The sequence below is a fragment of the Dunckerocampus dactyliophorus genome, chromosome 3 (assembly GCF_027744805.1).
Source record: "Dunckerocampus dactyliophorus isolate RoL2022-P2 chromosome 3, RoL_Ddac_1.1, whole genome shotgun sequence".
NCBI classification, from domain to species: Eukaryota; Metazoa; Chordata; class Actinopteri; order Syngnathiformes; family Syngnathidae; genus Dunckerocampus; species Dunckerocampus dactyliophorus.
In genome coordinates this window covers 13727047-13754657 of record NC_072821.1, presented here as the reverse complement: position 1 = coordinate 13754657, position 27611 = coordinate 13727047, and the positions used below count along the sequence as shown (strand labels likewise).

The 27611-nt window shown below is 40.9% G+C and overlaps 1 long non-coding RNA gene across 1 annotated transcript in view; it reads right to left on the bottom strand.

The window, feature by feature from the left end:
- The window catches only part of LOC129179169 (uncharacterized), a 77026-nt gene that overhangs the window by 8182 nt on the left and 41233 nt on the right, over positions 1-27611 (bottom strand). Inside the window, exon 5 of the long non-coding RNA XR_008569907.1 lies at positions 12149-12273. This is a non-coding gene — a long non-coding RNA (uncharacterized LOC129179169). The remainder of the gene's footprint in view (positions 1-12148; positions 12274-27611) is intronic.

Sequence of the window (27611 nt, the reverse complement as noted above, 5' to 3'; positions counted from 1 at the left end):
TTATACTTAGAGGTGAAGTCCTGCCGAGATGGCTTCAACTATGAGACAGCCTTCCATCGACACATAAACCTCTCCCAAGCGACATAAGACCAGTCATATTTTATTTAGTATATTTGGAGCCATGTTTAAAATACTTGAAATTTGAGTGGGATATTTAATTGTAAGGATCAGGTGTGGTCCTCCACTTATCTGACCAAGTAGAGGTCATCGGGCCGGTGATTGGAGTGGAAAAATAAGCCAACGAAAGTTCTACGTCCACATAAATGTGAGTTTTTAGCAGGGCTCAGGCTGAAGCTGCGAAAACGTCATGATGCTATGAAAATGATATGAATGAGCAGATTAGCTTTAGGGATCTGATGTAAGAGATGTCCATGTACATACACGATTTTAACAAAAAGAGACACCTTCCAGGTGAAGGTGAAGGTACAACCATCAGAACAAAACAAAAGCAATATTATGATATTGACACAAATGTAAGATTAGATTTTTTTTACCTGAAAAAAAAAGATCATCTGATATTCGTGGTCTAGACTTATACTGTACATGCAAACGACCAGGTGGTACCAAATAACTTCTCCCTATGTGAGCCAGAGCTTTTCTTCCTGTCAGTCACACACACACACACACAGCAGTGACCTGGAGAGATGCGACCATGATGACACAGAGACCTGCTGGAGGTTGGGCAAGTTGTCAAAGTGATGGTACTGATTTTAAGACTACGGTGATCCGTGAAGCAGAGTCATCAAACAACTGTCAAGCAGTTAAAACTGATATTTCTGAGGGGGCCTGACACAAAGCATCGGAAAAAAATGGACTGTTGTTCATCAAGCGAGCGACGAGCTATCGATGTGCAGTTTTATTGCATACGTTACGCCAATGTGCCTCAATGTTTCATTGCAGTGTACCAGTTGTAGTTTCACTGGTATTTAAACATGATTTAAAAAGATTCATTTTATTTTGAAAAATAAAAAAAATATATAAAAAATCTTGAAAAATGTAGGGTCATCCTATCCTAAAAATAGGCCTTTACTTATTTTGCTAGTACAGTCATCCCTCGTTTATTGCGATTCATTGGTTCCAGACCCGACCGGGATAAGCGAATTTCAGCAAAGAAGGCTTACTTATATATAAATGGAATATTTTCAAAGTTAGAGCATAGAAACCTGTTTATGACTTTCTAAATACCATTTTTAACATAATTAGAACCCTCTAAACCAGGGGTGTCAAACTCATTTTCACTGAGGGCCACATCGCAGTTACGGCTGCCCTCAGAGGGCCACTTGTAACTGTCTAAATATGAATATAACCTCATAATATTATTACACAGTTGCCCATGCATTAGATTATTATATTTTTTCTAACAAATTGATGGATAACTTGCTCCGAAATGAGAAGTGAAGTGAGAATGTCATGGTGACAAGCAGACATTCAAGTATTTGTTTTTGAAAAATGCTTGGATTATCTTGCTGCATGATTAGATAATGCTGATGTTTAGAAGAACCGCATGCAGTACAGTTTTTCTGTCAAAATGACAGATCAAATACATTTAAAAGGGCAGAGGTGAAGTGCATTATTGACGTGCATTATTCCAAGGGTTTTGCGGGCCGCATCAAATGATGTGGCGGGCCACATCTGGCCCCCGGGCCTTGTGTTTGACAGCTGTGCTCTAGACATGAAATAACACCCCTATAGTCACCTTTACACTCGTAATACCCAGTGCACATATTAAGAGTAAATAAGCCACATAAATAAAACTCTTGCTCGTGTGTGTTGCTATAAATGTGTTCCTTCGGAGCGTGCCAGGCGGACAGGAAGCGACGTCGGGGGTTTAGTGTTGAATTTTAGCTTGGTGTGCTTTACGGCCACGACAGTAGTCTGTGTTTTTATGGGGGATTTTTATTAGGGATTACAGTGCCTGTTGTGAGATAATTCAAACCTGCAATGAAAGCCTGTTGGTCCGGCAATAAAGTTTGCTGTTAGTTTGTCTCAATGAACATTACAGTAACAATACTGACAGCGAGTGACCAGTGCACAACACTACATATAATTCACAGTGTCTTTGAATGCATCTTCTGAATGCTTATAAAATGTATTGATTTTAGTTCAGTCATTTTTCTGCTTGAAAATGCTAAATTTAGGGAAAAAACGTAAAATTAGCTTCAACATGCATATTTTTCAATAATAATAGGCCATATTTAACCACAAAACAGCATGATTTATTAATTAATATATTTTTGCAAAACTGTGATGGAGTGAAGCCATGAAATTTGAACCGCACAGTGGCGAGGGACGACTGTAAAGTGCCCCTGTTCATTTTTTAGCAGATTTTTTTTACAGTGTAGTTTAAAATGACCAAATGTACCCTTACACTGTACTAATAAATAAGCAAGAAAAGAACATGTGCGCAAATAAAGGTCCAAAGACGCCGTGTCCGCTCGTCGACCCACCATGCCTGTTGAATTCTGGAAGGCTGATGTCACAGTGTAGTAACAGTTATTGTAAATATACAAAATGGCTTACATTAGTTGGGGCATATGACCCCAAGTGTGGGCTTGAAAGCCTGCCGATGTGCTTTCATTTTACTAACAGTGGACATTTAAAAAAAAAAACAACCTAACCCTGTACATGTGGCTATCAGTTAAAAGCACTTCATGTGACTACTGATTCCCTCGGCCTCGTTCGACGTCTCCAATCTAACTGTACTAATGTGCTAGTAGCGTGAACATCCTGTGGCCATCAGTGGAGGCTACACAACATGGTCAGCAACGCACAATGGGTGACCCCAGTGGGTGCCATGCTGGGTGCACAGGGAGCGAGAGGAGCACTAAACCGGGTTACACGAGAAAATGAAGAGATGTGCAGCAACAAGAGAGGAGCTGGTCATAATACAAAGGCCGGATGCTGATTTCACAGCCTCAGCGAGAGTGCAGCTCACACAAACACATCGAGGCCTATACGTAGCCAATAACGTCCTAGTGTTTTCCAGGCTTTATTGCCCCAGAACTAAAAGATCACTTGTGGATGCAACACTTTTAATAATCTGAGTACTTGGCAGAGCAAACATGTTGGCCATCCCGACAACCAACATAATGCTGTCAACACAGCTCCTCCGTGGTGGTGGTGGCATTTTCCAGTATTTGTTTATTTTAGCATCCCTATAGAGGAGCAGCAAGCTTTATCCGCACCACTAAAGCTGCATCACGAAACAACTGGAATCCCTTCTTTAGACTGCATTCACAGCTATAATTCTGGTCTCTTTACCGCCTTGGTATGAAATAATGAATTATAGATGTGATTAAAATCTGCTCGCCGTGTTAGCCGCCACCCCGTTGTGTCACTGTGTTCCCCGGCTTTAATGCCTCAGCCAATTTCTGCTTGTCAGGGACAAAGTAAGCGTATGTGTGTGTGTGTGTGTGTGTGCGTGTGTGTGCTTGCACCGCCACCATCACAATGACCTTTCCACAAGCCCGGGGAGCACGCAATGCAGAGGAGAGGCAATAAAAGTAATGAAAGAAGCAAAGGCAATTAAAGTGGTGTGTGTGAGGGGAGCGTGGCGGAGATGAGCCTAACTGGAGGCGGCCCTGCAATGCACTACAGCACCATATCCCCCATAATCCCTCTGTGATCGCAGTGCAACCCTGGTGTGCTCCCAGTCTGATCATCCTCTTGCAGCATTCACCGCCTTAATCCGCGCAAAAGGACAGACGTCCGCACGTGCTTCTTGTGCACACACACAGGGGAGCCATTTAGGGAGACAAGAATAATCACACACAATTATTATGAGCTGCGATGTCTGACACAATTAAGTGAGGAAAACTATTAAAAATAAATGAGCAAATGCATTCCGGCACACACACACACACACACACTGAAACCATTTAGAGAAACTCACATATCAACACACAATTATTTTGCACTGCATTGTACTGCATAATTACTGTACAGTAAGTGAGAAAAATACTAAAATAAATGTGTAAAACATTCAGGCACACATGCTGAAGCTATTGAGAGAGACATATCAACACACAATCATTTTTAAACTGCAATATACAGCAATTGAGTGGGAAAAGTACAAAAAACAGATGAACAAAGACATTCAGGAACACATGCAAACACATTTAGTTCAAGAATATGATTTGCTCCCCTCCTGTCCTTTGCAGCACAGTGCTTCCTTACGGCCAGCGAGTATCATTAATGCCCTTCTTCTGATGTAGTCGCACAACCAACAGCAATTACCTCTAAAAGCAAAAAGTCAAACTTGCAAATATATAAGACGCATCCCCATTTTCTTTTTTTGGAGGGGAAAGTTGAGGAGGTGGCAAAGGCTTGTGGGCTACATTTTGTCTCGCCTGCAGAAAAGAGACCCCAAAATGAAAAGAATGGCTTTTCAGGTCCAATTGAAAGGCTGTGGTGTCACATTGACAGCACTTTAGGACATCATTAGGTGCTATCTAAAAAGATCCAATATAGTACAGTAAATAACACATTTATAAAAAAAAAAAAAAGAGAGCAGAAACCTCTCAGGGTGCATTCACATCAAGATAGTTCGCGGGTTGTTGAGACTGGGTGGGGAATGTTGAGAAATGTCACACGATGTTCGTTTTATTTGGTTCCCATTCACACTGCACTACTCCAGTGAACCAAACGTCACAAAGTTACAAGTGTTCGTTTGGGGCGGTACTGCCACATTTGCAACCACTGACAAAGAAGAAAAAAAGCACAAGGAAGAACAAAATGGGGATCGTCGATTGGCCAAGACCGAAAGAGGGAAATACATTTCCTTGGAGCAAAATTACCGTGTGCTGTCCTGGGCTTTCTTTCTCTATCTACTTTGGTGTTCAAACTTGATATGTTTTGTCCAGTTTGAGCAGCAGGCAAGACAGTGAGCTAACAAGTGCATTGCCCTGTAAATGAAGAGAATGCAACAGTACAGAAAAAGAATGAAATTAGTGTGTTGCAATGGTTACATAGATGACAAACGAGGTATTGCAATGGTTTGAAAGTTTTAAGATCCAATACATACAATACACACACACACACACACACACACTCCCTGATGCTCCGATCACGGTTTTATACCGATACGGCTCACGTTGATTAAGTGTAAATGTTTTAATTTATAACTGGCTATATCAGGGGTCACCCACGTTTTATCCTTGTGAGAGCTACTTTTGCAAAATGAAAATGGCCAAGAGCTACTCATTTTTGCAACATTTATTTTCATGGCTTATTTCAACCCCAAAAAAGCGTATATGCCTGTTTTACCAGAACATGAACAAAATACTGGTATCCACAACTTACACTTTGTGTTTCAGAATGCATTTCTTTCTTGTGTTTTCACTTTATTAACGGAAAACCTGAATGAAAAGCAGGCTTGCAGGCACCTCACGTGGTCGTGGGGGACTCCTTTGTGCCCGCGGGCACCATGCACGTTGGTGACCCCTCGGCCCCGCCCCCCAAATGCCGCACCAAACAAAGCTTTTTAACGCGCCACCCCGGCAAGACATTTTTCGTAGCATGTTTTGCAGTGTGCAAAACTTAGACAGATCATCCAATCATCATGCAGAAGCCGAGCGTCTGGGCCAGCCCACTGCCCCATAGACCCCCAGAGACGCTGAGCGTCCGATGAGCGGGAAAAGCCAGTCCAGTTTCGTGCAGTGGAATAAAATGAAAAAAAAACAAACTATTTTAACGTTTTTCCATAATGCATTTCATGTGAGCAAAGCCTTTGGGGACAAGCGGCATAGAAAATGGATGGATGGATGGTGCTGCAATGCTGCCTCTGTCCACCAGAGGGAGCCAGAGGAGCACCAAGGGAGGCTGACATCATTGCAGCAATGCATCATGAGAAAACTTTAGAATAGTTTTTTAAAAATTATCAAGTCGTATTGGTACCTGTATATTTCCTAGATACCTTTTGAGTATTAAGTTGCCGTGTGATGAGTTTAGCGTTCTTTGTAAGATGACACCACGAGTCGGACTGGTATATTGAGTAATGACCTCCTGCGATCTCTAATGGGTTGACAAGCTTGTCGTGAGTACATTGATAGCTCGTGATTGGTCCCTGCCAAAGAAAGAGCTACCGTTTCCTCACTGACTCGCGAGCGACACAGTATTTAAAAGATTAGTAGTAGTTCTGAAGTAACAGACAATTCAGTTTTTTCTCTCTCTCTCAATTTGTGAACAGCTTGACCTCCGGAGGTTACAACTCCACTTGAGAGATGCTGTACAGTCCTCACTAATGACCAGAATCCAGTGTGACGGTGCACCCTTCCCATCTGATGGTCTTCTTAAACTCATGCTTGCTGTTCAAAGAGGTGTTTAGACTACTTTTGTTGTTATTGTTATTATAGTACACTCACATCATAACCACGCTCATGGCATGAAAGGGGAGACCTGGCCAGTAGGTGGGTATCGGAGTATTAGATAGCGCTGTCAGTATGATGCAGCACTCCACAAACTACAAGCAAAACAATAAACTTAAGTGTTCAATTAATACCTCTCAGACAGTTCAAACTGAATTATCATTGTTGTAAATGCATTAGACTATTTAGATTCTGTCCTCATCACCACTAATCAGATCCCCAATCTTACTCAGATGCTGGACGAAACTCAACAGTCACTTCCAACTGTGACGGAGATTTAAAACACATAGGTGGGCAGATGAAAGATAGCCCCTAATACGCACGGAAGAGATCAAATTGGGATTAAGGAGATTAATCTCAGATGGTAATTGAGAGAGAAACTTTTCTCATCAGTTTGATCAAACTTTCTAGAAGATGTGAACTGGTGTGTTTTAATATGCAAACAGGTGAATGGTTGGTAAATTGCTTGTGTCTTTTCGGTTGCCATATAATTATAGATCGACACATTTCACCACTCTTGAAGATATTCCTCTTGTTTCCTCTGGGGTTAAAATATAATTACTAGTTTGGAAGCATAAATTCAGACCGAAACTAATTCAATTTGCGAGAATGACTGGAGGGTGACACTTAGCGGGGTATAAATGGTGTGAACTCGCTTCAATCACAAGACAAGTGCATGGAAACAGCCTCTTTTGGAGATGAGGAAATGACCTTGGCAATCATAAAGATCACACACTCACAGGCTCATCTTAGAGGCCACTGTGACAAACAACAACAGAAAAAAACTGTAAAATTTGCTGTGTAAACTTGGTGTTTTGGTACGTGATCTGCTTTTGTGAAATACTTTTTCACTTATTTGAATGCTTTTATGTGCAATTTAAATTTATTACAACAATTCCTAATATGAAGAAGTTATGTTTGTTATGTATCAGCAAATACTGCATGGTTAGTCACAAAAACACTTATTATATGTGTAACTTGTGGTTTTCGTCTTTATTGGTATGAAACACGTATGACAAATATTGATGTCTCCTTTCCTCTCAATCGTGCACTGTTGGATAGTTTCGTTTGACTTTTGTTCCTCACAGTGCTCATTGATGCTACTTGCATGTACAGTAAATCAAAAAACAAAAAACAACTAGTTCAATAGTATATATCTGTGGCGTGCAGTCAGGGACAGCAAAGCCTTCTCTGCTGGCCTAAGCAATAACTAAAGCACTGGCCTAGATTTACAACTTAAATGATAGTATTTGTTCCATGAAATTGTATTAATACGTATATTCCAAGAGTCAAGTGTCACGAGATCTCGTGTGATAAAATCTCGCAAGATTAAAACATGACAATATTTTTTTTGCAAAAACCTGTCTTGCAGGAACAGGGCAGCCAGAAGTGTGTCAGACTGCAACTATGGCATCGCTACTGTGAAAGCTAATACACGTAATATGTGCGTGGCAGTGCGCACGGCAGAATTGGAATCGCACATTAAGTGCTTTATGTAAACCTTTTAATCCTACCTGCACTTGGTGTTCCCAGCCTTGCACGCTCAGGACGTGTGACCTTTTTTTTTTTTTGAGTTGAGTTCAACAGTTACCACCATGTTACTGTCCAAACAGAAGGTGCAGTAATTCTACATTTGATCAAAGTGACTTAAGATTTATCAGATCAAAACATGATGTGACAAAACTTGCGATAGTAGAGTCCAATTTGAGCCTACTTTAGTAGTGTCTCTTGGCTGCACTGCTTCCAGTTGTGTATTTGTATGTTAGATTTTTTTTTGTCCCGTCAGTTTTCAGTTTCTATTTGTTGCCGTGTTAATCAAAACCTGCCCAGGGCCTTCAGATTCATACACACTATTAGCAGTAGGACTGTTTCTTTAACCAACCAGATGTCAGATTCAGATTTCCTTTTCAGGGCCAGCTAGCCGACCCACAGTAAGATGAGCATTGTTGCATTTTCTGATTGGTTGATCAGAGTAAAACTTACTTAGGGTACGCCCACAATGGCTGACTGAGGAGTAGAAATTTATATCGCCATTGGCAATTGGCGTGTCGGTGATTTATATTATTAATGATACAGTATCGCGCTTTATTGTGTGGGAGTTCCCTTCTTGCTAAATGTCTGCATGGTGTGGTGCTAACAATGCTTGCACTCTACATGGGTGACTGTGTTTCAAAACCTTGCCACGTGTTCTGGTAAAAAAAAATCTGTCCTGTTAAAGAAAAACTACACTTTTTGGGGTTTTTGCCCATCATCCACAATCCTTCTTTCTTTCTTCTGTGTGTTCTAAAGATGTAAAAACAGCTAAAACGAGGCAGCTAAGAATGCACGTAATAGGACGCACCTATTCCGCCTATAAAGCCTTCGGGAAAAAACTCGAAAAAGCGGCAATAACGCTCCATTTACATATAATGTGCATATTAACCAAGCTACAGCGACATTGTTATTATTATTGTTGTTAACATTGTTATTCTACGTTACTGGCGTAGTGACACCTCGCCACACCACACTGGCTAGCTACAAGCCGGCTAGCAACTAGCTTCACTGACGTGCTGCGCTCACAATGCCTTAGGCCACTACCAAGCGTTGATGCTACTTATTGGAGCTGCTGCCACTGCTGCTGTGTTTTTGTTTTTGAGTTTGGAAAAGTTATCGGTTCAGTTACAGTAATGCTTAAAATGACCAAAATACAGCAAAATACGGTAAGTATTACATGTTATCATGACGGTGCCTATTACTACATGGCAATAGCATGTATATAAAACCTTGTTGAAGGTTTTTGGAGGTGTTTTAATAGTGTTTCCCCTTACGTGCCTTAATTACCTGCCTCTTTTTATATGATTTCATATCTTTAGAATGCACAGAAAAGACAAAGATGTGTGTTCATGTCTCACATAAAGTTTGTAGATGATAATTCCAAAAAAAGTGCAATTTTCCTGTCGGTCCCCACTGAAGGCCCAGGCACCAAATGCACTGTCCGCCACATATATCAGTGATTGCATTGATGCAGCTGCAGTCATAAGTTTACACACACTGTATGTACACACACAATGTAGTATTAATTTGGGTCTTTACAGATTTTTTTTAATGGGTGGAATGATTATACAATACGATTTTTATAATTTTGTGTATACAGTAGACGCCCCTAAAACGTAAATAATCCGTTCCGAGAATGTTTATGTTGTAGGGTTTTTATGTTATACGAAGCGTAAAATATATGTAAATAGCCGAATCCGTTCCAAGATCTTCCCAAACTCACCCCTTTGGCACTTCAAAATATTCAAAGAGAGCGTAGGCGGTGCCCCGATAATCAGCCAATGAGATGAGAGCGTCGGCGGTGCCCCAATAATCAGCCAATGAGAGCGTGAAGCGTCCAAATGCGTCACCAAGTGTACTCTGTTAGTCTGAACTTGCACCAACTTGACGCTTACGTTATATGGAATTTCTTACATAATACGATGCAAAAACTTTACATAAATTCTTTACGTTCGGTGGAATTGACGTAAAAGGAGGTTTACGTTATGTGAGGTACTACTGTACATACAGTAACAGGCTCATATATGAAGGAGGATGACTACCTTGGCTGAAAATTGGACACAATTGGTTTGGAATGGCTAAAAATTAAGCTTCTAGAATTGCCTTGCCAGGGTCCATTCATTTACTATGCTTCCAAAGCCAATTAAGTAACCAACCATGAATTAAGGTGGATTCATTCAAATATTCAGCACCGCATCTTTGGCACCATAAAGTAGTGAATTGAAGAGGAAAAGATTTGAATCCTGATAAGATTCAAGCAGATAAAAGCAGCACTTGTGTGTTTACAGAGCAGTACACTGAGACACTCGCTTCAATCAATATATTGACGCTTTGTAATAGGGTCTAAATGACTCGGGTTAGAGACTACTGTGCGGAAAACCTTCACACTGCTGTGAAATCCCTTTAAGCACAAACACAAGTTGGCTGACGGGATGGCTCATTTTTCTCTGATGGAATGTGTCAGTCTATCTTTCCATTTTCTACTGCTTACCCAGTTCAGCGTCACTGGGATGTTGGAGCCTATCCCAGCGGACAGGGCGTAAAAGGAAGGCTACACTCTGGACTGGTCACCTTTGGTGGTGATGATGATGATATTTATTTTCTAAATCGGAACAGTAGCTGAAGATGATCAAACATGGTTCTTTGCAGAGTCAAAGAGCCACCATTTCCATAGGCTGTATTTACTTTTTCATAACTGTACATATAATACATGTTAATATACTGTATGAAAGTATCTGTTTAACAATGCCATTAATGTAGCTGAAAGGGCCACCGACATGGGATATTCCTCCACTGACAAGTGAGGAGAAGTAACAGCTAATCAATATAAATTCAGCGTGCACACCTCTCACCAGTCTAATCAATATTCCTGGCAATTAGAATCCCCTATCTGCATGGCTGGAAGGACCTTGGGGTGGCTCGCCGGCCGACAAACACCCAATTTAGTCCTCAGCCTATCACTTAATTACTAAATCCTCCTTAATGTCTATTGGCAGATGGCAGTGGGTCGTCCGCAGGCCCCAGCAGCTGAATGGACATGAGACCATTGACAAGGGTTGGTTAAGATGCTCCCATCCCACTTCAGCTGGTAAGTTAAACATCAGATTTCATTTCATAATTGGCTTATTGATCAGCTGGCCCACACACAACCCATAGGACTGGGAGGAGTGGAGAGAAAGACATACAGTAGGACTTTTGTCTAATGCATTTACACTCATCATGAGACATCCCCGAACACATTTGGACATATTCTAATGAGAAATTGGTTGAAGATTATATGAAACTTTAGTGACATCTCATGTCCCCAGTTCAAGTCTTACATAAACACAAAGCCTGAGCCGTCGTCATGCATATTGTCACGTAAGATTCCAGCACAGGGGGGCCCATTACATCGATCGCAAGAAAGGCGCTTTATGAAAGTAAGTACATTTATTTATATTCACTTCCAACGCAGCCTTGCCACATCCAATATGGCGGCGACGTTGATGTAAGGCTCAGCGCTCGATGCGGCGTCCACATATATGGTTTTCACAACAGCGCTTCCTGTTTCCCAGCGTGCTTTGCTGTACTGTTGTTGTAAATGGCTGCTAAGTTACACGTTTATCCCTCCTTTATCGCAGTTGGTTCCAGACCTGACTGCGACAAGTGAATTTCTGCGAAGTATCATTCCTTACTTATAAATAGAATATTTTCATAGTTAGTGCATAGACAACCAGTTTATGACCTTCTAAATACCGATTTTAACGTTATTAGAGTCCTCTCGACATAAAATAACAGCCCTATAGTCACCTTTACATTCGTATTACCCAAGATAGTAGACATAATAAGACATATTAGTCATAAATAAGACATAATATAGACTAACATGTTAGCATTGGGAGCAACATTACTGACACCTATTGACCAGTATAGAATACTACATATCATCTCAACATCTTTGAATTCATCTTCTGAATGTCTTATATTTGTATTATATGCTTGGAAATGCTTAATTTAGCAATGTAAAATTTGCTTAAATATGCATATTTGTGACTGATGATAGGCCAGATTCAACCACAAAACAGCGATGATTTATGAAATAATATATTTATTATTGTGATGTTGCCCTGTCCGGGATGAACCCCACCTCTCGTCCAAAGTCATCTGGGATAGGCTTCACCTCACTCGTGACCCTGAACAGGATAAGCGGTATCTAAAATTGATAGATTGCTGGACATTAGGAATGAAGAAAGGAATTCATTGTACATTACCTGCATGTACAGTTCATCCTGAGAGTTTCTTGAGGGCCTACTGATGTTTACCACCCCTCGAGGCTGCTGATAGCCACCCGCTGATAGGTCCTTTCGGATTCCTTTATGTCAGGCTGATAGCGAGCCTGAAATGTGAGTACAAACACTTTGAAGTGAGAAAAATACATGTAATTCTACACAAATACACATTATAGATGCACTTTGTTTTGCCTAGAAAAAAAGGTGTTTTGCAAAGTATTCATGTTGTTTTATGTACAACCCACACCCGGCAAACTACTTTGACTTTGACACATATTTAATTTAACCTGCTAAATTCACTTTCTCTCTCTTTTTTTTTTTTTTTGTCCATGAAAGCATGTTGAAATTATTTTTGACGTGCATGATGGAATTGTTTCAAAGGTTTGCAAGTGATTTTTGAGTTCATGGTACGTCAGAAGATGCAGCTTCGCACTGATGGCCACAACCACCACATCATAACCACAGAGCATTCATTAAACATTGAAATCAGAACTGGATGAAGACTGATCGCTCTCTAGTCTGTCTCGATCATGCATCTGTATATTATTTATTTATTTCTGTTGCAATCTTCATCAACTCCGTAAAGACACATCCAGGCTCCATCTGACGTAGAAGTAGAATGTGCAGAACAAAGATTTTGTGACACACAAGTTAACTTGTCCTGAGGGCTGTCACGCTTACTTTTCTTTTGCAGCTGCTGAGCTGCGAGGTGGCTATGGTCATGTTCTTATTGGATATCATCGATGGCAGTTCTGCATGAAACACTGCAGCTCTTCGGGGTCCAATGTTGACAAAGGATGGGAGAAATAGCGTAAAGGTTCTATATCACCTGCAGGGTTTCCGCTACATGTAACTGATTGTGGCGGCCTGCCACTACAAAATAAAAGCCACCACGCCTTAAAATAGATTTTTTTAAACTTGAAAACAATCTTAAGTAATATATTGTATGAATGATATGCTGTATATGCCATATATACCCATTTACAGCTTATTATCTATGCACATATTGACCACAATTAGTTTAAAAACATACATAAATGTTTCACTGCGCTTTATTTTGATAAGCACACACCAGAATCGCCTGTCTGCCGTGACGGCACTTACGGGTGTCTGACCAGATAAAGTACGCGTCTTGTGTTGGTTCACTTGGTGCCTTATTATCCTGAGAATTGATGACAGCTCGTAACAAGCGAAGCCAGCGTGTGTGATCGCTGACGTTTCAATGTCGTTCGACTTTGTCGCATCTTTGTTTAAACGTTTCGCCTCTCACTGCCCCTCCGAGCTATCGAGCTGCCGCCGAGAGACAAAGAGCCAAAGAGCTAGTGGCTATTACGCAAGGGTTTGCAGCGCTGTCAAAATAAATTCTGAGAAATAAAATATATGTCTAAAATATAAGACATATTTTGAGTTATTTCACACTTTTTTGTTAAGCAAATAATTCCAATGTGTTCATTCATTGCTTCGAGAATCTACATTGTAAATAGTCATGAAAAGAAAGAAAACGCACTGAATGAGAAGGTGTGTCCAAACTTTTGGCCTGTAGGACAAAAAGACTGCCACCTGTCATTGAATTGGACACCTCATATTCAAACCTTGATGTTTGTGGGTTATATCCAGAGTATGGTGGAGAAGGGGGCTACCTACCATCACACCCACCCACAGACAAGCGCACACACAACTATCAGTTTCCTGTCACATCACTTTGTAAAAATGACCGGAGGGGAAGTGAGGATCCTGGAGCTTCACTGAAGGACAGAGTGGGGTACCTGCCTTTCTGCACCCTCAAGCTATCGCCTCACCTGCTGCACACCAGTCACTCATCTGTCCTACCCTTAATTTGGTTTTGTTTTGCACCGAAGTTGACATACTGTACTGTACCAAACGGCCAGAGTGAGGTAATGTCAAGGGCCTGGAAGAGAGCAGCTCGGTGACAAGCGTCACCTCCAATGTGTGCACGCCTTTTGCTGATGTGTTAACTATTCAATTAAGTAGCACAGTGAGTGTGTGAGTGTGTGCCAGCACCTAATTACCTGTGAGACCTTGCATGTGAATAGACTGTGTATGGATGACAGCTTTCACAGCAGGTTAGTGTATTAGTGAGGAGAACTTTAACATCCACATAGACTATATCACTGAGTGTGTATGTATGTCTCCTTTCTCTATTTCTCCCAGCACCAATAAACGCTCCATGAACAGAAGCTGCCTTATTGCACTCAGTGAAATATGAGCATGGGCATTGGATGAAAATAAAAACAGTACCACTTATGCATGTTTCAAAATGACTCCTGACTTGCGGCCTCTTCATCTCACACCGTTAAAATAACAACGTGCCAGCAAGAGCTCTGCTACAGCAGCTCCAGTGCTGACACCCATCAAGACAAATCTATATTTCATGGCCACTTACCGATGTATAAATAGCCAAATGAGGTGCACTAAACATCGATAAAATGGCACTAAAGGTTGCCAGAAGATGGCAAGTGTCGCACGCCAGTGGCGCCGGTAATCAATCTGGCCTGGTGAGGTAGGCGGAACACGGAAAAGTAGAGCAGAGGTGCATGGCATGGCAGGCCAGTAAATCACATGTGCACGGCACGCTCACCCCGCTGACACACAACCACTTGAAGTGACACGCCGCCTGATGGATCGCCACACTACATTCCATTAGGACAAACGGGTACAACAGGCACTGACATAACAAACAATTAGTCACGGTTGGGGGTGCGGACTTTACATGCCAGGTAATGGGGAGTCACCCTGAGCAACATCACCGATCATCATATTGGTACACATGCATAATCTAATGTGATCCAGTGATCACATCTAATGTGATCCAAGAGATTGCATTAGAACTCTGCACATACTGCGTCATACTGAGTGCTGTTTGTAATATTTGCATATAGGTACAGTATCTCACAAAAGTGAGTACAACCTTCACAAACATTTGATCATACTATAGAAATGGAACGTGGATACACTCTACTTTAGAGTAGTCAATGTACAGCTTGTATAACAGTACAAAAATGCTGTTTTACTCAAAGTAATTCAACACACATCTATTACTGTCTAAATAGCCGTGTGAACAGTGAACATGTCCAAATTGCATCAAAGTGTCAGCATATTTAGCAGAGATGAGCCAGATACTCGTTTTAGACGAGTATCCGTTATGGATAATGCATTTTTGCTTAATAGGAGCATGAAACGAGGACAGCTAGTCATTATCTGTAATCGTGATGAAGGAAAATCCTCATTGGGTAACTACATATGTATTCACTCTTCCCGCACAGCGACCACCCCTCCCTAGACAGACTCCCTACAGCCAGAGATAGGAGTACGCGGTGCACTTGACAAGACAGAGTTGAAAACAGATCGTGTTGAGTTGGTCACTGCCTCCACTCCGGACAGGTTTTTTTTTAGGTTTTCCTCAGCTCAGCTCGTATCTAAAGTTACTTGGTACACTTGTTTCGTTACATACGCGGTGCATTTGACACGACAGAGCTGTAAACGGCTCGTGTAGCATCGGTCACTGTTGGTGTTTTTATTTTTTTCGTCTGCATGCTTCTAATTTGGCTGGTGATATAAAGTCAGTCGGAAAACTTTACTTCTAGTACTGAACGCGGTGCTTTTTAGAAAACTACAGTGAACAAGGCTTACAGATTATTTCCCTGTTTGCCATCACTGGATGTTTGCATGAATCATCAACTTCACACAGATCATTAAAAAATAATGAAATAATAAAGTATTACAGATGGATTACACAAGTACACAGTACACATATAGCTGAATGGTACACAACAAGCAAGCAACTTCTGATCAATCCATGTCAATTTCAGACCTAAAATAATGTACTGATTTAAGCCCCACCCATTTCCGGTTAAACCACGCCCATTTCTGGTGTATGACCCGCCCACTTCAAGTACAGATCGACACAGATAATTTTGATGGGTGAACAGATACAGATACAGATAGTGGTGTACTCACTCATCCCTAATATTTAGTGTGAGCAACATTGTTGTCCAGCACTGCCAGCAAGCCAGTGTATGGAACCCAAGATGCAGAGATGACAATAGTGGCAGTGAACAAAAGATTTAACACAAAAAAATGGTACAGTCCAAAAACACAAAAATATCGGGCCAAGCCACAAAAAGGATAAACAAAAAGTGCTGCTAGAAAAGTCATAGCAGGGAAAAAATACAATACAAAACTAAAAGCGTTGCTGAAAACCAAGCAGGTGAAAGAACAGTAAGCGCCGCTAAAACCAGCAGCAGCAGAGCAGCAACACAGTACATGACAAATACTCTTGGGCATTGGCGCTACACAGGTTGTTACTGGAATCCTCCTTCACTCCTCTATGATGACATCCCTGGTGGAGCTGGTGGATGCTAGACACCTTGAGCTCCTCCGCCTTCTGCATGTGTATATATATTTTTTTGTCCAATCAGATTTCAGCTTCTATGTGTTGTCATGGCAATGTAACCTGCTCAGGGTCTTCAGAATCAGTAATGCTGGCCCATGTCACTTAAACTATATTCGCAACCGGCCTATTTCTATAGCCAGTCACATTTCAGATTTGCCTCACATGGCCAGCTAGCGGGCCCATAATAATGTCAGCATTTTTCCATCCTCTTATTGGTTGATCAGAGCAAAACTTTTCAGAGCACGTTTATCGTGATCTGGAAAAGAGGACAGATTTTGTGTATAATTTTTTGATGTCGTGTTATTAGACAAATATTGATTCTGAACTGCTCCAGATAATGTTGTACAGATGATGTTGTGTTGCAGTTTGGCTCCAAATTTACAGGCAGCTTCTTCCAGCGTAACGCTCGAAGTTACGAGCATAAATCTAACCCAGGTGTATCATTCAAAGTGTGTGAAGGAGAGGTACGCGCACATGTTACTCGCTTCCCTTTAAGTCGTTATTAATCGTGTATTAAACTTTGGCAACCCTAATTTTTATATATCATTAATCGTTTGTATGATTGTGACGTGATAGTGGTGATATTAAGAGGTGGATTTAGCTGATTATGTCTCCACTGAAGGCCCAGGAATCAAATACATGGCTCAGCCACTGGCATCATTACAGTACGTCCATTATACTTAGAAAATAATGTTTTTTTTTCATTCCTGCAATGTGTGCTGTCTTGCTGCAGGGACATTGTGAGCAATGGTGCTTTACACAAATACCATTGAGATTACCTTTGTGACTCAATCGTGTCTCAACGTCTGCCTCAATCCACTAAAAAGTCTGATGTTTCATGCACACACATACCGTCCTGGTCTACTAATGCACTACAGAACAGAATAACTGCATAACAAAATGTTGATGACAGCTAGGAATCTTGAACCTCTCTGTTCTTCTTGTTTTTTTATGCTACCTTGCAAAGTGCACAAAATATGACTTTTGTTCAAGAAAACAAATACATTTAGCCATTTCAGTTCTCACCTTTCTTCACCTTCCGTTGCTCATTACTACATCAAGGTTTGCCTATACATACATGTACCACTGCCGTGAAAACAAGTTTTATGATCTTTTGCACATAATAGAGTGGCTCCTGAAAGAGTGCTTATGCACTCCATAAAGAGGAGACCACAGTTCAGATAGCTAAGAGGGACCTGCACAATAGTAGGAGTTGGAGAATGTGAATAAACACGAAAAAAACAGGCAGATCAAAGGTTGTAATTCACACATGATGAGGTTTTGTATTGTTAATGGTGGTATGGCTTTGGAAGCACAAAAAGATCAAAGGTTGGAAGCTGAGATGTGAGAACTTATTTGTCCAGCAGGCTGATGGCTGAGCAGAAGCAGCAAATCCACACTTCAATTATAGATAGACTTAAGCTTCCTTCTATATTGTTCTCCATCACAACACAGCCACTTTTACTTTAGCCTCATGCTAGTCCATCAATGCCACTTTTTGTCTACCAGTAAAAAATAAATCCACAGATTTTCAAAGATAAGCTCGGCAATCTTTCAAATGCACATGCACGCACTCGAAAAACATCGCACAAACAATATACAGTAACCCGCCACTTTGCAAAACATCAATTCCCTCTTTCTTTGACTCATCCGTGCATTTGACCCACCTTGTAACACGAACACACTCCTGAATGACTGAATCCATCTAACCTTCTCTAAAGGATTCCCTAATGCCAGGCATTCTGGCCTCTACTGCTTTTACTGGTGGGCCTTTTCTCTCCATGTTACCCCGTTGAGAAGTCATGACTGTCAGGGATGTATGCTGTAAACGAGACCAGCATGAGTGTGTGCCCTAAATTCCCATAACGCGTTAGTTCATACAGACCTGATCAAAATCTTAAGACCAGTTGAAAAATTGCTAGAATTTGCATCTTGCACATTTGGATCTTAATGAGGTTTTAAGTAGAGCTACAATATGCAAAAGTAAGGGGACTGAGACAAAAAGCACTAAATACACAGCACACAAGGATGCTTTTGTCAAAATTGTTTTTAATTATTGAAAAAATATATTATTAACTGCTCACCGGTACTTCTCCAATAAATATAATTCTTAAATAATTAATTAATTAATTAATTAATTAATATACAGTATAGCACTTTACACCAGGGTCTTACAAACATTTTCCAGAGACGGCCGTATACAAAAAAACTGAAGAATCCACTTTTTGTGACCTGAAAATGCCCCACAATTTGAACACCCTTTTTTTTTTTTTTTTTTAGGAAAGTGAAATGATACAGACAAGTGCAACATGAACAGTTTAAATGAATTCCTTAATGCCTGAAGTGCAGCATCAATCGCTCCAATCATCAATAGCCCCGTTGTCAGTGTGCACTGTATGGGAAATCGGTACGCCTCGATACATACAGAATGTTTTGACTGTTCCAAAAAAAAAACAGTCGCTCTGGATCACAGCTTTTCAAAAACATCTTAATTAATACATCATGTGTTTCGTGGTTGAATACGGCCTATTATTATCTTTAAAAATGCATATTTAACAAAAATGTACGTATTTTTTCCTAAATTAATCATTTTAAAGCATGAATGGCTAAATTAACTAAAATAAGAAGACACATTCAAATTGTGAATAGACTATTCCATACTGATCCCAGGTGAGACAATAGACGCACAATGACAATAACATTATTTATGTCTTAAATGGCTTATTTTCTCTGACTATATCTACTATATTGGGTAATATGAGTGTAAAGGTGACTATAGGGGTGTTATTTCATATCATGAGGGCTCTAATAATTTTAAAAACTGTATTTAGAAGATTGTAAATAGGTTATGTATACCATAACTATGAAAATATTCCATTTATAAAGAAGAAATCCACTGATCACGGTCGGGTCTGGAACCATTTAACCACTTGTACCTACTGTACCACACCACTGGTGGCACTTTAATGACACCGACATCTGTGACACTTCCGGACTATATAGCGCAGCATATACATTATACACCCGCTAAATTTAAAGATCTTTAAAATCTTAAAAAAAAGATTTGTACAAATGTAGGCCGCCCCTGTCTATAAGCTGCAGGTGTCCACGTCCTATATGGGATATTTAGTACACAGGAAAATGTTACACAGAAAGATTTTTCAAACTTTTGAAGAAATAAATGCTTTTTCCAAACAGTAAAACAGTAGCCTACCAGAAAAGGAATTCATTTCCAACTTCATCCTCTTCCGGTGAACTAAAACCACTCATGTCGTCTTTTTCAGCGTCAGAATTTAGCAGCCTCATAATTCCTTTGTCACACTTGTCGGTCTCTTGCTCTCTCTTTCGTTGTCGCGCTCGGTGTCACTTTCGTCACCAGCCCTTTAGCTTCCGCTTCATCACGCAGTAGTTCAGCCTTTTTGACACACTATAAAGAAAGACACACTATAAACACTGTAATCCTACCTCCACTCGATGTTCCCAGCGTCACTTGTTGGCTCTGATGGGATGTGAGACGGTTATTTTTTATCTGCGTTCAACATCTGCCGCGGTCCAAGCAGTCCAAACAGAAGCTGTAGTTATTCTTCACTAGTTCAAATTTACTTAAGATTTGTCAGATCAAAACAAGATCACCGCATAAGACTTCAAGACGTGATATTAGAATCCACTTTAATCATCCAAATCACTACTTTCTGAAGCTGCATCATGGGAACTGTAGTTCTTTTAGCCATAAATTAGCAGCATCACTGTATAAGCCGCAGGATTCAAAGCGGCTTATACAAAGGAAATTACAGTTTATTAACTTATTATACTATTATCACTACTTATTATCACAAACTGTGTTTTCCATTTGACTGATGATTCATTGGAAAAAATAAGAGACGGTTTATCAGCGGTCTCTTGGGGTGAAAAAAATAAAGCACACCTAACTGTAAGATGGTGGGGAAATATGCACCCGTGGACACAACTAATGATAACTCATCCATTCATCATCAGGAAATCATTTGGTTCGGTTGCACATTCACCTCACAAACATCATTACAGTCTCTGGCTAATTACACTGCACAAAATGATCTGTTAATGACTTCATTGTTGTCTCTCGAGTGACAGCTCCAACGTATTAGAGAGAACTGAACACACAGTTGCCTCACTTTTGAGATCACGTAGAATCATTATTGCTCCAGAAGAAAATTCTGGATTTAAACTGACGTCTTTATTAAATAGCACCGAAAAGACGCTGAACAGGATCACTATAACATTAGCAAAATAGCATACAGCTAAACTGATGTGCTTTCATGTGTTGACTTTTAAATGTGTGAGGAGTAGCGTGATCCATAATTTGGCGTCTTGCTGGATGGCAGCATACATTACTGCATCAGTCAGTGCTAAGCTGTGGTGCCGTTTTCTAACAGGCTATTTCTCTCCTTAGCCCATCACACACACTACAGCCCTTGGCTATTTCTGATCAGCTTCACAGCTGGAGAGGATGAATGAGGATGATGAGTGAAGGGAGGAGGAAGAAACCTCCGCCCCCTTTTACTTCCTTCAAATATGTTTTTATGTAACTGTTAAATCGACTTAATAAGCAGCTTTAAATTTGTAAAAAAAAATAGAATCTTCACACATTTTGGTCATATTTAGAGGTGTGTTAACAGCATGTTCTAACTTAATTTGTTGTATTTTTCATAGCATAAAATTACAGTGAGATTGAATAGCCCCGGGGGGGGCTTTTAGTGTCATTTCTGCAACGCTTTTCCCAAAAGGAAGACTAAGGAAGAGTAGATGTAGCCTACAGTATTTCCTGTACCCCAAAAGTTATGTCACGTAAGTGGACTCACGTTTAAAGCAGTAAAACTAGCTCTGTCCCAATACTTTTGCCCAGATTTCTCATGTGTCACCACTTACACAGATAATGTAGAGTGGTTTGTTCTATCTTTTTCGATGGTTAACTTCTTTTTACACTTTGTGTTTATCATTGTCAATAAAGTTACGATTGAGTGTTTTATTGTTTTAACACGGTAGTTTTTAACAGGTCATTTTTCCATCCATCCATTTTCTATATTGCTTATCCTCATTAAGATTGCGGGAGTATGCTGGAGCCCATCCCAGCTGACTTCGGGAGAGAGGCGGGGTACACCCTGCACTTGTCGCCAGCCAATCGCAGGGCACATATAGACAAACAACCATTCACACTCACATTCATACCTATGGACAATTTAGAATCTCCATGCATGTTTTTGGAATGTGGGAGGAAACCGGACTACCCAGAGAAAACCCACGCACGGGGAGAACATGCAAACTGCACACAGAGATGCCCAAGCGGAAATTTGAACCCAGGCCTTCCCGATTTCCCGACTGTGTGGCCAACATGCTAACCACTCGGCCACCGTGCAGCCCAACAGGTCATTTTTGACTTCTGGAAGTCAGCTATTCTCTCCTTTTCTATCCACCATGTAGCCTCCTGATGAATTTCCAACTTAACTGCTTGGCTTGTGATGTCATTAGCATAACATTTCCATGGATCGAGACCAACTATGAAGCCATTTCATCAAACACCAAATTTCAACTCTCATTTTGTTTCTAATATCATTTTCATACGAGGGTGTGATGGCTGCAGACAAGGCGGTGAGTGGTATTAGAGAATTGTTATTCCAAAGATAAATGGAGTCATCAATCAAAATTAATAAGACCACTAGGTTGGGAGTGATGCAGTCATGCATGCCTGCTTACATACACACATACAGCCAAGGTCAATGGTGGTAGATGTGGGGAGGAGGGGAGGAGGACGAGGAGGAGGAGGAGGAGGAGGAGAGGTGACCGCTGGCTCGGATTGAACTAAACAAAAAAGCTCAGCTTAATCTCTCATCTTGTGGCACTTTAAGTCAGCAGCAACACTGTCAAGTAGGCACATCTATCACCACACACGGCACAATAACGCAGCAAACTCATAAAAAACTTGTCACTGTGCCTCCATAAATAATTTTGAACCGCTGCTTTGATTGCAAATTGAGCAACCCTGTCACTGGTGCCTCCTGCCACGCTCTGCAATTAATTGTGAAAAATAAGGACGGAGAGCGTAAGGGAGGGGGGTGAATGTAAATAAGGCTGCAAAATCAATGCATTTAATCAATCTGAGCTAATTAAAAAGAACTATACTGTAAAATGATCAAGGTGCATGAAGAAGATTAGAATAAATGCAGTGTGCCAAGAGGAACGTGCCGTAATTAAACGATACAAATTGTCATTCCATGCCTATGCTTTGTTTATTGACAACTTGGAAGAGGAGAGCCTGACACCCTTGACCAGCTCTCATGAGACACACCTAGACACGCAACAGCAACACAATTCATTATACTGTGACCAGTTATAATAGTAGACTTCCAATACGCAAGTGGATGAAACACATACTGTAACTGTAGCATAGTAGCGCTACATATTGAGGATGTACATTTTATCAACCATCAATGCCCTTGTCAAAACTGTCATTCATTTGAGATACCATTTTTGGCCCATTGGTGGCACCTCAGGTATTGAGATAAACACACAAATCACGTTGTTAATATTACCGTATTCGACCCCTGAAGACAGAATTTTCCTCTAGAAAGAAGTCTGAAAGTCTGTTGTCTTATACTTGGGGTGTCAAGACTGATACATGCAAATGAACAGGTGGCACCAAATGACCTTTCTCCAAGCAAGCTTGGAGTTTGGAATAGAGCTTTTCTTCCTGTCACTCAGACACACCAGTGACATGGAGAGAGACATGCTTGAAAGCGTCTCAAAGGAGTTATGATGCTAATTTTAAGGTACTGCAATTCTCATGCTCTCGACCCTGTGGCTTATACAATGATGCGGCGAATTTATCGTCACGTTCTAATCTCGCGACATCTTGCATACTTCAGAATAGCCATTTTGTGTTTCATGCACGCACCCTGATCGTGGAAAACACACAAAGAAATGCATATGATGCGGCTTTCAAGTTAAAGGCAATCGTTCTAGCAACTTTTGCTCAAGTCTGCCTGTGGGTCCTGACAGCGTGGAGCAAAAAGTCCACAATCACCTACGGGTTTTGAAAGGCTGGACTACCGTGTCATGAAGAGGACAGCACAAGCTCAATGGCTAATTTGCCTTGAGACAAAAGTGACACTGAGAGCAACAACCGGAGAGAGAGAGAGAGAGAGACGACCACACAACAAGGGGTGTGACAAAGGAATTTCAGGCTCTTCAATTCCGACATGGAAGATGAAGACAGCGATGAATGACTTTCCTGGTTTAACCTGCCGTATTACACGCACTGTTCAAGACCGGTTTGGAAAAAAAGGAGTTATTTAACTCAAAGTTTCTTGCGGTGTAACATCGTTCTGTGTACTAAATATCCCGTGTTACAATTTAGTGGGTACATCTTATATTCCGGTGCACTCAGTGGTCGGGAAATTACGGTAATTGTGATTTGACATTTCCAAAAACAGGGTCAATTCAGGGTCCTCTTATATTCGGATCAAGACGGTAATTCAAATCAAAGGGGATGGACAGAGAAAGAAATCCCTGAAAGTTTGTTTGTTATCTGGGTCAAAAGTTAATGATCAACCTTCTATTCAATGCTGGTGATACACTTTCCATCATTCATCTTTTTTTTTTTAGGTCAGTGTTATTTCTGTTCTATTGTCTTCAGGCTATATATTTGTCTCTTTTATATGCACAAAAGTGTAGGCTCAGCTAAAATTCCTCTAAACTGGCTGCAAAGATTTTTAGGAGCAGCATAGTCAGCGGCAACAACATTTGGTACACCTAATGAGATACATTACTTTAGGAATATGTTGCTACTGTTGTTGTCGTTTGTAGTGGTGCAGAATGCATTGCATCGCATTGAGAGGATACTGTGGATAATATTTGGACAATATTTGGACTCCATACATGGCCGTTCTGTATGGCAGAACGGCCATGTTAAGTCAGTGGAGAAAGTAAACCTACGGGACAGTTGAGGGATAAGGATTGCATGATGCGATCAGTGCAGGGGCATATTTAGTCATTTGGGGGTTCAAGGCAAACCAGGTCATTTGGAGCCCTCCACATCCTTGTACTGAATGTTTACCATGTTCACAATTGTGAATATGACAACATTTCCTGGGCTAGATAATGTCTTTAAAATCCTCCTGGAGGATTATTATTACCTAACAAGTGAATCATCTCAACACTTTTACTGTAATTGATGAGAACATTACGCAACAATACATATAGTTGATCGCTTTAATACTCACATCTCTGTGATGAAAAGTGTCACGCTCACCTTCATCTGTAGAACTACGATATTCTCCGGGGCTGACACTGACAGCAGTGCTGCTGCTGCTGTCGCCGTGTGTCTACGTTTGTTGTGACTGTGAAAAAAGTTGACACCTTCGGTGGTTTTGATATAAAAACTGTTTGCTTTCCTCTCTCCTTCTCCTTATCTCCACTGCACTCAAGTAACTCTTGTAACTAAACTTCAAGTAACTAAGTAACTAAATCTGCTTTCGGCAGTCATGATAGATCACGCATTTTGATGTAGTTTTAAGCACGTGAATTAAGACTAAAAGAGTAATGTTTACGTTTAATTGAAGAAAAAAATCAATAAGGCCTTTGGGTGGCCCTGGGAATCTCGGGGCCCTAGGCAATTGCCTGTGTTTGCCTAATGCAGTGGTTCTAAATTACTTTCTGTCATGCCCCCACTGGAGGACAGAAATGTTTTCGTGCCCCCTTAAACGCTATTGAGAAACTGATAATATCTATTTATGTATCTGTACTGTACAGACTGAACTCAAAACTGAAACCAGCGAAATGCAACAAAATGAAGAGCAGTGAAGCATACAAGCGTATTCAAGGGTCAGATTGCATGCTGAGTACGACAAATTCCTACATGTTGGCAGGTCTGCACCAGTACTGACAGTTATCCCTGCCCCCGCATCAGTGTGATATGATTTATGCAGGTTTGTCCACTGTGGGGTCACAACAAGATCATTTTACAGGACAATAGAAGATTTTCCCCAACAATTAATTTCACTTTCCTCTAATTTTCAATTACTTTTAAATTGGCCTATCATTTTCCAGGCTTTCAAGCATAGAGAGAACACATAACATAAATCCCCACCATGACCATATAGCCTCCTTCTTTCCACCTGTACCAACAGTATTCAGCTCTCTTGTTTCTCTTCAACTCTTTCCTTCCTCACTGAGCCATCACCTGGTGAGTAGAACTAAACGCTAGGTTAAACAATTACTAAGAAGCCTACGCGCCACCCTGCCTGCACTATTGCTTTTGTAAAGGGTGAATATAGAGTGGGGCCGAGTACCCTTCAGCAAATATAAATCTTGCAGTTTCAGATTTCAGTTACGTCTGCCGCGAATAAACACATGAATAATTGAAAGAAGCAACATAAATAAATAACATCACAAACATTTTCACTGGTACCTCTGTAAATACTGGAGCTGCATATTAATGATAAAAACAGTGCATGTAGCACTTTGAGATACATTATTCACCTGACTGCTTTAAAATAAGTTCAGTTTATTAAAACCAAAATCTCTCTCAGAACTCCAAAATTCTCGGTCGTGATTTGTCAAGTTGGTCAAATTTATGACACGTAAGGACGCTGTGGAAAACAAACGACTGGCCAGTCAAATGCAAGCAGTTTTGTTTTCATCAACGAAGACGATAACTTTTTACGCTTTTTTTCATGACGAAAACAAGACGGTGACGAGTTGATAGGCTCCACACATGGGAGGCGACATTGCCTCTACTCCATTCATTTTTAATGAAACCTGCGTGATAGAACGATTATCGCAAGTCACTGTCCAGCCAAGCGACGTGCACGTGTGAAAGTTTGTGTCTGTGCATCGTACACACGCTGGCTTGCGACACTATCCCAGAAAGTTAACAACTTTTCATTGCTGTCACCCAGACAAAGACCAATCAGTGGGAGTTTCATTGATTGACCAATGAGCGGACAGGATTCTAATCAGTACGCTTTCACAGGTAAACATGGAGGGAAAACTAAAAGTTATCGTGTCAGATTTTCCGGAGCTATTTGACATTTCTATAAAAGAATATAGAGATATGAAGAAAAAAGCAGCGACATTGGAACTCGTTGGCACATATCAGGTAAGCTTACATTAATTTACACAGACATTCATGCAAGTTTATCTTCAATGCTAGCAAGATCCCGTACTAGCAAGAGTACTCAATCAACACCGGCCGCTATTCCTCCTCTGAACTACTTTGACACACCAAAATTCCCTCCACATCTGGCAGCCAATCAAAACCGTGGGAGACTCGTACAAATCGCTCCGGATGTGAACGCGTCGCTCACTGGTGCAGCTGGTCACAGCCGTTCGTCGCCTCCCGTGTGCAGGGTTTGTTGTGTGTTGGCAATGAGTTTCGCCAATCGCAGTTGTTTGTCGCGTCCCGTGTGTGGCGCCCATAAAAAATGTCGAGTCGTGAATGAGTTTTCGTTGACGAGACGAGACTGGACGAAAACGTTCGATCAGACGTTTAAAATGCATTACATTTCTGCCTATTGTCTGTGTAATCTTTCAATCAAAAACTGACACATAGCAACGCATCCTAGCTTAGCATGCAGTGCAATACCTGCTCAACACGGCACGGGCCGGTGACGTGGGCAGCGGGAGCACTTTTGTTGGGAAACAAGGCTCTGATTTGTGGATATACTTAAAAATAATCCATTCGGAAGAAAAACTGAACGCACTGTGCAGCGGTAAACGGCGGTGAACTTGGCTGCAATCTGAAGCAGCAGCTGAAGGCTCATAACACTGTTGTTCTTTTGAAGGTAAGTTACAACAAGTTGTGCTAACATATCATATAAAAACAATGTTATTCGATGATTGGCTGGTGATAAATTTCATAGTAAACCTAAGCCTTTACACTTTAGTCGACTTTTGGCGAAAAAGACTAAAATTAAAATGGCTGCCAAACTACCAAAAGGCTGGCAGCCATTAACAAGACTTTAACAGAACTTACATACATATCTTTGGATATTGGAA